Source organism: Ornithodoros turicata, unplaced genomic scaffold (assembly GCF_037126465.1).
Source record: "Ornithodoros turicata isolate Travis unplaced genomic scaffold, ASM3712646v1 Chromosome69, whole genome shotgun sequence".
NCBI classification, from domain to species: Eukaryota; Metazoa; Arthropoda; class Arachnida; order Ixodida; family Argasidae; genus Ornithodoros; species Ornithodoros turicata.
In genome coordinates, this window is record NW_026999390.1 from 398,033 (window position 1) to 410,080 (window position 12,048).

General features: G+C 47.7%; 1 long non-coding RNA gene across 1 annotated transcript in view; it reads left to right on the forward strand.

Moving 5' to 3' along the window:
• Positions 1–252: 252 nt before the first annotated feature.
• Positions 253–12,048, forward strand: part of LOC135374535 (uncharacterized) — a 32,669-nt gene continuing 20,873 nt past the window's right edge. Inside the window, exons 1-3 of the long non-coding RNA XR_010416945.1 lie at positions 253–347; positions 3,678–3,734; positions 6,666–6,716. This is a non-coding gene — a long non-coding RNA (uncharacterized LOC135374535). The remainder of the gene's footprint in view (positions 348–3,677; positions 3,735–6,665; positions 6,717–12,048) is intronic.

Below are 12,048 nucleotides of genomic sequence, written 5' to 3' on the forward strand. Positions count from 1 at the left end.
ATATCACTGCGTGTGTGTGTTTTGCAGCCTCGTTTCCAGGTGGTGGAGCCCCGTGGTGCTACGTACCAGGAAGCGCGATACACGCGCGAGCCCAGCTGCCAGTCCTCCCCCGCCCCCGTTTTTTTTTTTTCTGACTGTTTTTTTGAACTGCTACCGCATGCTCCACTTGTTGTACTCGGTATTTTCCTACATCTGCATCCACATGCGCAAGTGGCGTATGTACGTTTTGCGTTGTGCGTTTTGTAACTCGAATGTCCCAGTTTCTGTTCGTCATTCCGCAGGGTCCGTGTGAGAGATCATCCTGCACATATTCTTCACTCTATTCTTCAAGGTTGACTCTGCAACATGTATGTGTTTTCATATAATATTTGTACATTCTGAATTCTGTTGTTGGCTCTACTTCTTTATTAAGGAGCGTAAACGGTGTTTCCTTTTTTGCTCACTGTTCTTTGCCCGTGTGTGAACTATTTTACGGATTTTTACGCGATTGTTGCAGATATTGGACGCTTATTCGTGATATTCTTCCATGTGGCTTCTGTAGCGTGCATATGTTGTCATGGGCACGTACATTTTTTTTAAAGTCAGAAAAGGAAGCCCAGAACTCTCCAGCATGACGTTTGCCTTCTAAAAGAAACAAAAGCCAATTAGAGCATCGCTGCAGGCAAATAGCCTTTTGGGAGCTGAGGAAAGGTGCAATTGGAGGATGGCACCGTACACTCCATAGCTGTCCCATACAACTAACCATACATGTCTTAGAGCACTGCACGGGTCCGTGGGCCGAGCCGGGTAAAGCCACTTTTTTGCTGGCCTCGGCCGGGCACGGGTTTGACCATTATGGGCCCTTGCAGGTACATTGCCTGTGCTATAGGTCGGGATCGAGCCTCTGTTACACCACCGTTCAGCCAGTATAAATTTAAGAGTCCGCAATTCTTGGCCGGGCCGGGTAGCCTATAACTTTCTCGAGCTCGTGCCGGGCCTCGGCCAGAAACCTAGAAATTCTTCGGGCTTGGGCCGGACCCGGGACAGGTATGGAGCAGACGGGCGAGGACCGGGCGGGTAAATCAAAGGAAGGCGGGGCTCGCGCCGGGAATGGCCCTAGGAACGCGGCTCGTGCAGTGCTCTAATCTGTCTACGCATAGCAGCAACAAACAAGGAACATGCATTATCACCCGGGCATCACCAAGTCGGCTTCTGGAGTCAGGATATCCTTTCGCCTCTTTCTTTGTTTTTCTTTGCAATAAACCTATATCCCCCCAGGCATCACCCATCATTTAATAAACTTTCACATCCTCCCCAGGCAACCCGCAAGGAGGCCAGCAGGAGCATGGAGCTTTTCGCTCGCATGTTCGTCTTAATACACTTCTGGTTATACGATACGGCTGCGCCTTCGAGACAATCGAGAATACATGACTGCGCAAGCCATGTTGTCGACGAGGGTCGATTACCTCTGAATGCAAGGTTAGGCGATGTAGGGGAAGCTTCTATAATCTGGATCACCGCATAAAATGGACCGATGACATTTTCGCCGAACTGTGCGACTGTAAGCGCTACTGAGCAGTGACGGTCACCATGTAGACGAATGCAATAATAAAGGTACTATCGGTTGCCGTCGCGTTGAAATGCCAGTAATACAATGTAGTATGCATCCATGGCTTGCTTGGACGGATCTCAACCTGTCCATTGTGCCTTGGGGTAGTGGGCCGCACCTCATGTGGTGAATCTAACCATTCATCATCATTAATTTATCTGTTGTTGTTGTTGTTGGATTGCTTGTACGCTGTGAGAACGTCGTAGGAATGATATTATGACTTGTGTAGTCCGGCTTTTGAATCACTCCATGTAATTTGTGTGTGTTTGTATCCTCTGAGACATTCTGCGTTCTGTGATGCTGCTGTTTACACTCTTGTGTACTGCTGGGAAGTACATGCACTAAGAGTTTTCTGAGGAGCAGTTTTTCAGGTACTCAAGCACAGTTTTCGTTGGATGGTAAGACATGAAGCTAGTTCACACATACCGCAACGTCGGACGTGGACGGCAAATTGCGCCGCATTCTTACCCCTATTGGTTCACTACGCGTGTCTTTCATTGGACAATGGCACTTTTGCTCTATTTTGCATTGGGACTAGAGTGTGGATTTACTGTCATTATTGCCTTCCAGATGCCATGTAGACATATTGTGCGGGACGTCAGCTGTGCTAAAGTTAGTGGAGCTCAGAGAAAGTGGCCTAATTTGGACCACGACATCTGCAGTGACTGTAGTTGGGCTATGACACGACTAGCTTTGCGTACTGTACACGTGACCTCGCCTCGTATGATTTTTTTTATCTGTGTATATTTGGTGTACGCTGTACGACAGGAGTTTCAATGAGTGGCTTCATGCGTGATTGTCGGCGGGCCTTTGAGTTGTAATGCTTAAAGAAAAAGAAAAGGAAACAAAGCCTTCCCGTGGAAGGTCCAGGAACGTCAATGTTGAATTCCGGGAGCAGCTTCCTTTATAAGACCACTAGCGGAAATTTCTAGAAAGAAAAAGATACCTTTTATCGAGAACACAATGCCGCTACCGAGATATCCGTGGCGGATTTTGTTCTGGTTCGGGCTTAATAGTTTAGGCGTAAATCCCGTTTTCCATTAGGGGTTCCAGTTTAGGCAAATTTACCGGCGGTATTAGTATTAATTTGTTACCACAGGAAAACTTGCCTACATTCGTATTGATGTTCTGGTAGCTATAACGCCTCTGGCCAACCGTTCAGTGTCTGACGAGTACATGTATATACTCTAAGAAGAAAGGAGTAAAATGTGGAGTAATTGCAACCAGTGGCGTTTGAACAATACTTGTGCACACCGCATCATGCGGTTGAAAAAAAACACGAAAATAATTGATTTCGACATTCACAATATGATTATACTGTGATGTCCAATGAGGTGGTGCCACGAGATTGGAAGGATTTTGAAAAGCTCATACTTTGGAAACCATTCAAGTGTGCCGCTTAGATAGACGCCATGAACTGTAAGAACTTTCGCGATCGTCACACTGGTCCCCCCCCCCCCCACAGTATATATTATTTTCCCCTCGGGTTTACACGATTTGCGTGGGTCGGTCAGTGGCAGGTAGGGGGGGTTCCGGCCCCCCCTAGCCCGCCCGTGGCTACGCCACTGATTGCAACTTCTCGTCCCCTAGATTGCATTTACTCCCCATTTTAGTCCCCCGATACTGACATTTACACTGCAAATTGTCACTGAACGTCGCAAATGGCCTTCTGAATACAATAGTCTCCGTAAATATGTGCTCTTGGTCGATCTGATGGCCTACGGCTGTATAACTTAGCCAACTTTGCAATTTTGCACCCACACAGAGTAAGAAACAGTTGGCGCTCCTTTCTTAGCAAATTGTGTTCGATGTATGTATGTCGCAAGATTTTATACCACTCGATATATCACGGTTGACGGTTTGATTCAAACTATTTTCATGCATGCACACGAATTACTTACCTGGGACTCTTGGAACAGAGCGTGAAATATTCAGTGACATTCATTTACTCCCGAAAGGGACTGCTTTTTGTGGCAATGCGTTTAGTGTCCACAAGGAGTATTTTTTCCCTTAGAGTGTAGTTTAGCATGCGAGAGAAAGAGGAGTGGTGTGACAAAAAAATAACTGAGGTGTTGGCCTTCCTTTGCAGTGAAGCCTTCTACGATGTTCAAGTACACCTTCTTCTGTCTGTTCGTCTGCCTAATTGGTAAGCGTTGGTTACACGCCCTTATTCTGGCAAGTTGTCTCGCGACGTAAACCCACGAATGATCACTGCCATTTTATTCTTACAGAAGTAAGGTACATATACAACGAGTTTTCGATACATCACTCCACTTCATTGTCAATATATCATATTTGACTTTTTCTCTTTTTTTCTAGAAGATAGCTTCATTTTGCAATATTTCTAAATTCGAAACGTACGTGCAGCGACAGTTCCTTTTGCGTCGAAATCTTGGCACATTTTTGTACCTCGAGAACCAAAGTTACCCCCCCCCCCCAGGTAAATGTGATCTGATGGGATTTGAAGTTTTTTTTTCTTGTGTGTGTGTGTGTCGGCCACGTTAGTTGCGTGTTGCAATACCGGTACGGGTTTGTTTTAAAGAGGCCTGGACTCGCAACCGTTAACGAAAAGAGAGAGAAAAAAAAAGGAACAAAATACGTTACTCAACAGCTAAAACAAACGAGTTCTCGTTCCTCGTTAAAGTTGGCGTCCGTGAGGAATCCGGAATTCTAAAGTTAACGTTATATACACTTGAAGATAACTTCCAAGAAGAAAACACAAAAAAAGTTTCCCGAAGTCAGTTCGTGTTTTTCATCTGTTTCTTTTTTTTTCCTTCATAAAACAGCAAAAACATGGAATTCGAAACCAACTGTCAGCTTCCGATTGAAACAGCCTTTCCCTGCTTCGCCAATTCCGATGACGTAATTGACATTGCAAAACAGAGCCGCGAGCTGTCCCTTGCCTACCAGGTCGTTTCGGCATTCTGCCGCGCGGTGCGCAGCGGTCTTGCGCATGCGCTCTACACATGTTTTGAAAAGGCGGATTGACATTGCCGGCGAGATTCCCAATCACTCAGCTGACGGCGTCGCCTGCTGGTTGCAATCGGATACCACCGAAATCGTGAACGGAGATGTTTCTATAGCGACAGTGAGGCATTAGATTGCTGTCGGAAGCCAGACCGTATTTTGTGACGGACAGCCTGCCTTCGTAACCGACTCCAGTGACGTCGGTACGCGCACTGTTGCCTGAATTCTGCTGGGAGCGCGAAGCCGGGGATGCAATATCAAATTAAAGTCAATTTCTAATATTTCCGACTGGTTCAAAACGAAATATCCCGGCTACATGTATATCAGGCATCCACTATTATGATCGCACCTACAGTTCAACAACGTTTATTTGTCCGGACAACACCTTTGACGGATTACTTTTCCGTTACTAAGGGTGTTTGCGCAACCGTTCCGACAGGGAGGTGATAGCAGGAGTCACTAAATAGGCTACGCTTCAGAGTATCGACACTGAGTTCCAAGAGCAAGCATGCGCCATCTTGTTTCCGCGCCACGCTGCGCACGCGCACAGCTCACGTTAACGCACGAACCACCTATCGTGCGCGGGTGAAATGTTCCTTTCCTGTACGAGCATCAGTTGACGGCCTTGAGCTCACCTTGGCACCTTCTGGACGCTCTGGTTGACAATACATGGATTACCGCGCAACAATCATACACGCTTCTTAATCCCACAGTGCGCATTATGTTATCCTCTTTGATCCTCAAATGGGGATGATACCGGTGTGGTGCGGAAACAAGATGGCGCTCCTGCTTTCCCTTGGACCTCAGTGTCGATACTCTGAAGCGAAGCTTATTTAGTGACTCTAGTCTAGTGAGAGGGACAGCGCCTTCGCTAAGGGGAGGGGGGAGGGCTGGGTTCCGAACTGCAGGTCCCGGGAGCTAAGCTAAATAATGGAGCGAGGACCAAGAGAATTTTTGAGCTCACAAGTGCGCATGAAATTTTTTTTCTCCACCCCCTTTTTCTTTCCAGAGCTCCCGGTGGCGGGGGGAGCACTTCTTTACGTTTATCCTTCCTAGAGTCACTAAATAAGCTTCGCTTCAGAGTAGCGACACTGAGGTCCAAGGGAGAGCAGGAGCGCCATCCTGTTTCCGCACCACACCGGCACCATCCCCAGTTGAGGATCAAAGAGGATAACATAATGCTCGCTGTGGCATAGAGAAGCGTGTACAATTGTTGTGCGATAATCCATGTGTTATCCACCAGAGCGTCCCGAAGATGTCAATGTGAGCTCAAGGCCGTCAACTGCTGCTTGTAAACGAAAGGTACATTTCACCAGCGCACGATAGATAGCATCGTGCGCTAAAGTGCGCTTGCGCGTGGGAAGCGCGGCGCAGAAACAAGATGGCGCATGCTCCCTCTTGGAACTCAGTGTCGATACTCTGAAGCGTAGCTTTTTAGTGACTCTAATCCTTTCCTGGGCGGGAGCTCGCCTCGAGAAGGCTTTGTATGTTTCAGGCTGCCAAATTATTAAATCAACTTCTTTTCATTCTAAGCGATGTTTCACATTGGATTTACTTCGAGATGCATTTGGTGGTCGAAATGTCCATCGGTTATTTTCACGCAATCCGTGGTAAAGCCGCCATAAAGCCTCGCGTCGTCTGCTCCGGGTTCATGGCTTTCACAAGTGCATGGAATGTCCTTAGAACAGCCCTAGCACAGTCAGAAAGACCATAAGGTGGTCTTATGAGGTCAGTGACGTGATTATCTGGAACCCACTAGCTCTTTTCTCAGAACACCACGTGCGAAGCATAGGGACTGTGGAACCATTTCAGAAGGTGTCCACACTGAAGCAGAAAGGAACGCAAGGGGGTGGTGATAGAAAAGTAACGCATTCATCATTTTTGTAAGGAAATACGTTACGAGGTACATATCTGAGACAAGTAGCTAAGTCTTTACTTCATTCCAAATAAAACTAAACGATTTACCCAGTCCAGGAGCGTACCAGCCTGCCCTGAAACGCACTACAAGTGCCTGCTCCTAGTATTAATTTTTAGACTCACTAGCCCATCTATTCGCTCATGTGAACATTCTGCACAATCCCCACTAACCTTTTTTTTCTACTCCTCGAAGTCCTGGTTGGCGCACAGGAAGGAGGAAATGGTGGACTCACACAGAACAAAGGTACGCTGCGCGTTCGTTGCAATCCTCATAACTTCACCCTGTGGCAAAACAGATACCGCTACAGCCTTTTCGTGCTAACGTCATTCGGGTCTCGAATGACGTTAACACGAAAAGGCTGTAGCCACACGACATTTTCTAATGATATTACACGCCATGCGCCGCTCATAGCCACAGTTGCTTCGCGGCGCTAACACGCAATCAAAAAAAAAATACACGCCATGATGTCGATGCAGCCCACTCACGAAGTAAAAGATACGCTACGCTACTTTTAAAAACTCAACCCTGTTACACATGCTGAAAATGCATGTGCTGTAGGAGACACGGCTGTTTAAAATCAGCACTTCGTGGCTTATCTCATCTCAAATCTCCAGGTATTGCAAAACTATTTCTTTCGAGCGATAAACACTTGATGCCCGTGGTCCACCTTCTAACACAATATTGGCACAACGCCTTCAAGCGCAGCAGAGGTAACGTGGGCCGCAGCAGTACACTGTTAAAAGAGAACTTCACCACATAGCACGCTCCTGGCCAACCATCATTCCGAGTGATATCACCCTGTGTCCTGATTTGTTCAAAACATGGGGGGAGGCGCCTATCTGGGACAAGCATGATTGATATTAAAAGAAAAAAATTGAGATGGTAGTCTCGAGCCACTCGGGACTGGCTACTCCAGGACGCGTTATTAATAAAAGAAAGGGAAACTACACTAACCTCGACGCTTTGAACCGCTTTGAAAGAATAAATGAGAACATCATCACCGAGCTTGTCACCAAAAGCGAAGTCTCAAGGCACTAAAACCAAAGGGTGTCACAATGTGTCAAACAGGTCCGTCGAGACGAGAAATTGCACAAGGGCGCGCATGGCAGGTATGAGCTGATTTGCTGGCCAGCACCCAAGAACCTTTTCGGTGGAGTATGGCCGATTATCCAGGCGAGACAGGGACGACACAAGGGTACATCGGTGTGCACTGTACCTCGGGCAGTCTTGGAGTATATGATCCACGTCCTCAACTACATCACACAGACTGCAGTTGGGGGACGGGACCATGCCGAGCTTAAACAAAAGTCGTCCACTGTATGGCACGTTGAGGCGAAGCCTGTAGATGAGCGACGTGATGGGTCGAGGAAGCGCTGACGGCATATAAAAACGGAGATCTGGGTCCACCCTGCGCAGGAACGACGTAGAAGGGACACTTCTGCGCCAGTGTTCACTGTACAGATGTCCCATGAGAGTACCAATTGCTTGCTTCGCGTCCGCTTGGGTGAAATACGTACGGTGCGTCGGTACGCCTCGTGCCACATGAGCCCGTCTCGCAAGTAGGTCGGCAGCCTCATTCCCAGGGACGCCACAATGACCTGGGATCCACTGCAAGGTGATGTTATGTGTCTGTGTGACAGCACATGAATACTCCCTGAGGACGTCACACACCAGTGGAGCGAGGGAGCTCGAGCCCAGGGTGCACTGCAGAGCTTGGAGGGCGGTTTTGGAGTCACTGTATATGGTCCAGTGCATCGGTGGTTGACGGGACACAATGAAGGAAAGCGCCATAAGAATGGAATGCAGCTCGGCCACAGCAGCCGACGTCGGGTGCGACAGCTTAGCGCTTCGTTCAATCGACAGCTCAGGGATTACGAATGCACAGGTAGAGCCGGTCTGTGTCGATGAGCCATCAGTAAAGATTTTAATTCTGCCTTCATCGCGATGAAGCAGACTCAGGGTGAGTTGGCGAAGAACAATTGTTGTAGCCGATTTTCTGGAAGTCAAGCCAGGGACATTGACATGCACCGATGGTGCCTGAAGGGCCCATGGAGGGACTGCGGGTAGAACCAGTTTTTTATGCTTTGGAATGAGGCTGCGGTGAGCTAAAACGGCTTGGCAGTACCCGGATGCTGGTCGCCGAAGAATGTCGCGCACTAATGGACAAGCATAATGTGTCCAAATAGGCCCCTCCTCCCATTTTCAACAAATCAGTACCCAGAATGATATCATTCGGAATTATGGTGGTTCGCTATGAGCGTGCTATGTGGTGAAGTTCTGTTTTAACACTGTAATGTTCTGTAATATAATAATATCGTGTGCGTCTTCCTCTGGAGCAGTTCTATGTATTTCATGTTAATGTTGGCTTATTTAAATAACATTTTCAGTTAACGTATTTGCCAACGGTTGCCAAATCCAAAAGCAGGATAATGGCGGAACCTCAGGTTCGGCTCCCGAGAAAAGCTCACAACACCTCCCGCCTCTTTTTGAATGGAACATTTCTTTTCATGGTCATGAATACGTAAAAGGCTCTCCTCACCTAAACTCTGTCAGTCTCGACGGGTGCATATTCTACATGATCTGACCCACTCCCCAACGTGTAAAATACGTAAAAGGGTCTCGTCACGTAACCTTGGTCAGTCTCGACAGGTGTATATTCTACATGACCTGACCCACTCCCCAACGTGTAAAATACGTAAAAGGGTCTCCTCACCTAACCTTGACCAGTCTCGACAGGTGTATATTCTACATGACCTGACCCACTCTCCAACGTGTAGAATACGTAAAAGGGTCTCCTCACCTAACCTTGACCAGTCTCGACAGGTGTATATTCTACATGACCTGACCCACTCCCCAACGTGTAAAATACGTAAAAGGGTCTCCTCACCTAACCTTGACCAGTCTCGACAGGTGTATATTCTACATGACCTGACCCACTCCCCAACGTGTAAAATACGTAAAAGGGTCTCCTCACCTAACCTTGACCAGTCTCGACGGGGGCATATTCTACATGATCGGACCTACTCCCCAACGTGTAAAATACGTAAAAGGGTCTCCTCACCTAACCTTGGCCAGTCTCGACGGGTGTATATTTTACATGCCCTGACCCACTCCCCAACGTGTAAAATACGTAAAAGGGTCTCCTCACCTAACCTTGACCAGTCTCGACAGGTGTATATTCTACATGACCTGACCCACTCCCCAACGTGTAAAATACGTAAAAGGGTCTCCTCACCTAACCTTGACCAGTCTCGACGGGGGCATATTCTACATGACCTGACCCACTCCCCAACGTGTAAAATACGTAAAAGGGTCTCCTCACCTAACCTTGACCAGTCTCGACAGGTGTATATTCTACATGACCTGACCCACTCCCCAACGTGTAAAATACGTAAAAGGGTCTCCTCACCTAACCTTGACCAGTCTCGACAGGTGTATATTCTACATGACCTGACCCACTCCCCAACGTGTAAAATACGTAAAAGGGTCTCCTCACCTAACCTTGACCAGTCTCGACGGGGGCATATTCTACATGATCGGACCCACTCCCCAACGTGTAAAATACGTAAAAGGGTCTCCTCACCTAACCTTGGCCAGTCTCGACGGGTGTATATTTTACATGACCTGACCCACTCCCCAACGTGTAAAATACGTAAAAGGGTCTCCTCACCTAACCTTGACCAGTCTCGACAGGTGTATATTCTACATGACCTGACCCACTCCCCAACGTGTAAAATACGTAAAAGGGTCTCCTCACCTAACCTTGGCCAGTCTCGACGGGTGTATATTTTACATGACCTGACCCACTCCCCAACGTGTAAAATACGTAAAAGGGTCTCCTCACCTAACCTTGACCAGTCTCGACGGGGGCATATTCTACATGATCGGACCCACTCCCCAACGTGTAAAATACGTAAAAGGGTCTCCTCACCTAACCTTGGCCAGTCTCGACGGTGGCATATTCTACATGATCGGACCCACTCCCCAACGTGTAAAATACGTAAAAGGGTCTCCTCACCTAACCTTGGCCAGTCTCGACGGGTGTATATTTTACATGACCTGACCCACTCCCCAACGTGTAAAATACGTAAAAGGGTCTCCTCACCTAACCTTGACCAGTCTCGACAGGTGTATATTTTACATGACCTGACCCACTCCCCAACGTGTAAAATACGTAAAAGGGTCTCCTCACCTAACCTTGGCCAGTCTCGACAGGTGCATATTCTACATGGTCTGACCGACTTCCCAGCGTGTAAAATACGTGAAAGGGTCTCGTCACCTAACCTTGGTCAGTCTCGACGGGTGTATATTCTACATGACCTGACCCACTCCCCAACGTGTAAAATATGTAAAAGGCTCTCCTCACCTAACCTTGACCAGTCTCGACGGGTGCATATTCTACATGATCTGACCCACTCCCCAACGTGTAAAATACGTAAAAGGCTTTCCTCACCTAACCTTGGTCAGTCTAGACAGGTGTATGTTCTACATGACCTGACCCACTCCCCAACGTGTAAAATACGTAAAAGGGTCTCGTCACCCAACCTTGGTCAGTCTCGACAGGTGTATATTCTCCATGACCTGACCCACTCCCCAACGTGTAAAATACGTAAAAGGGTCTCCACACCTACCCTTAGCCAGTCTCGACGGGTACATATTCTGCATTACCTGACCCACTCCCCAACATGTAAAATATTTAAAAGGGTCTCCTCACCTAACCCACTCCTCAACGTGTAAAATACGTAAAAAGCTCTCCTCACCTAACCTTGGTCAGTCTCGATGGGTGTATATTCTACATGACCTGACCCGCACCCCAACGTGTAAAATACGTAAAAGGCTTTCCTCACCTAACCTTGGTCAGTCTAGACAGGTGTATGTCCTACATGACCTGACCCACTCCCCAACGTGTAAAATACGTAAAATGGTCTCCTCACCTAACCTTGACCAGTCTCGACAGGTGTATATTCTACATGACCTGACCCACTCCCCAACGTGTAAAATACGTAAAAGGGTCTCCTCACCTAACCTTGACCAGTCTCGACAGGTGTATATTCTACATGACCTGACCCACTCCCCAACGTGTAAAATACGTAAAAGGGTCTCCTCACCTAACCTTGACCAGTCTCGACGGGGGCATATTCTACATGATCGGACCCACTCCCCAACGTGTAAAATACGTAAAAGGGTCTCCTCACCTAACCTTGGCCAGTCTCGACGGGTGTATATTTTACATGACCTGACCCACTCCCCAACGTGTAAAATACGTAAAAGGGTCTCCTCACCTAACCTTGGCCAGTCTCGACGGGTGTATATTTTACATGACCTGACCCACTCCCCAACGTGTAAAATACGTAAAAGGGTCTCCTCACCTAACCTTGACCAGTCTCGACAGGTGTATATTCTACATGACCTGACCCACTCCCCAACGTGTAAAATACGTAAAAGGGTCTCCTCACCTAACCTTGACCAGTCTCGACAGGTGTATATTCTACATGACCTGACCCACTCCCCAACGTGTAAAATACGTAAAAGGGTCTCCTCACCTAACCTTGACCAGTCTCGACAGGTGTATATT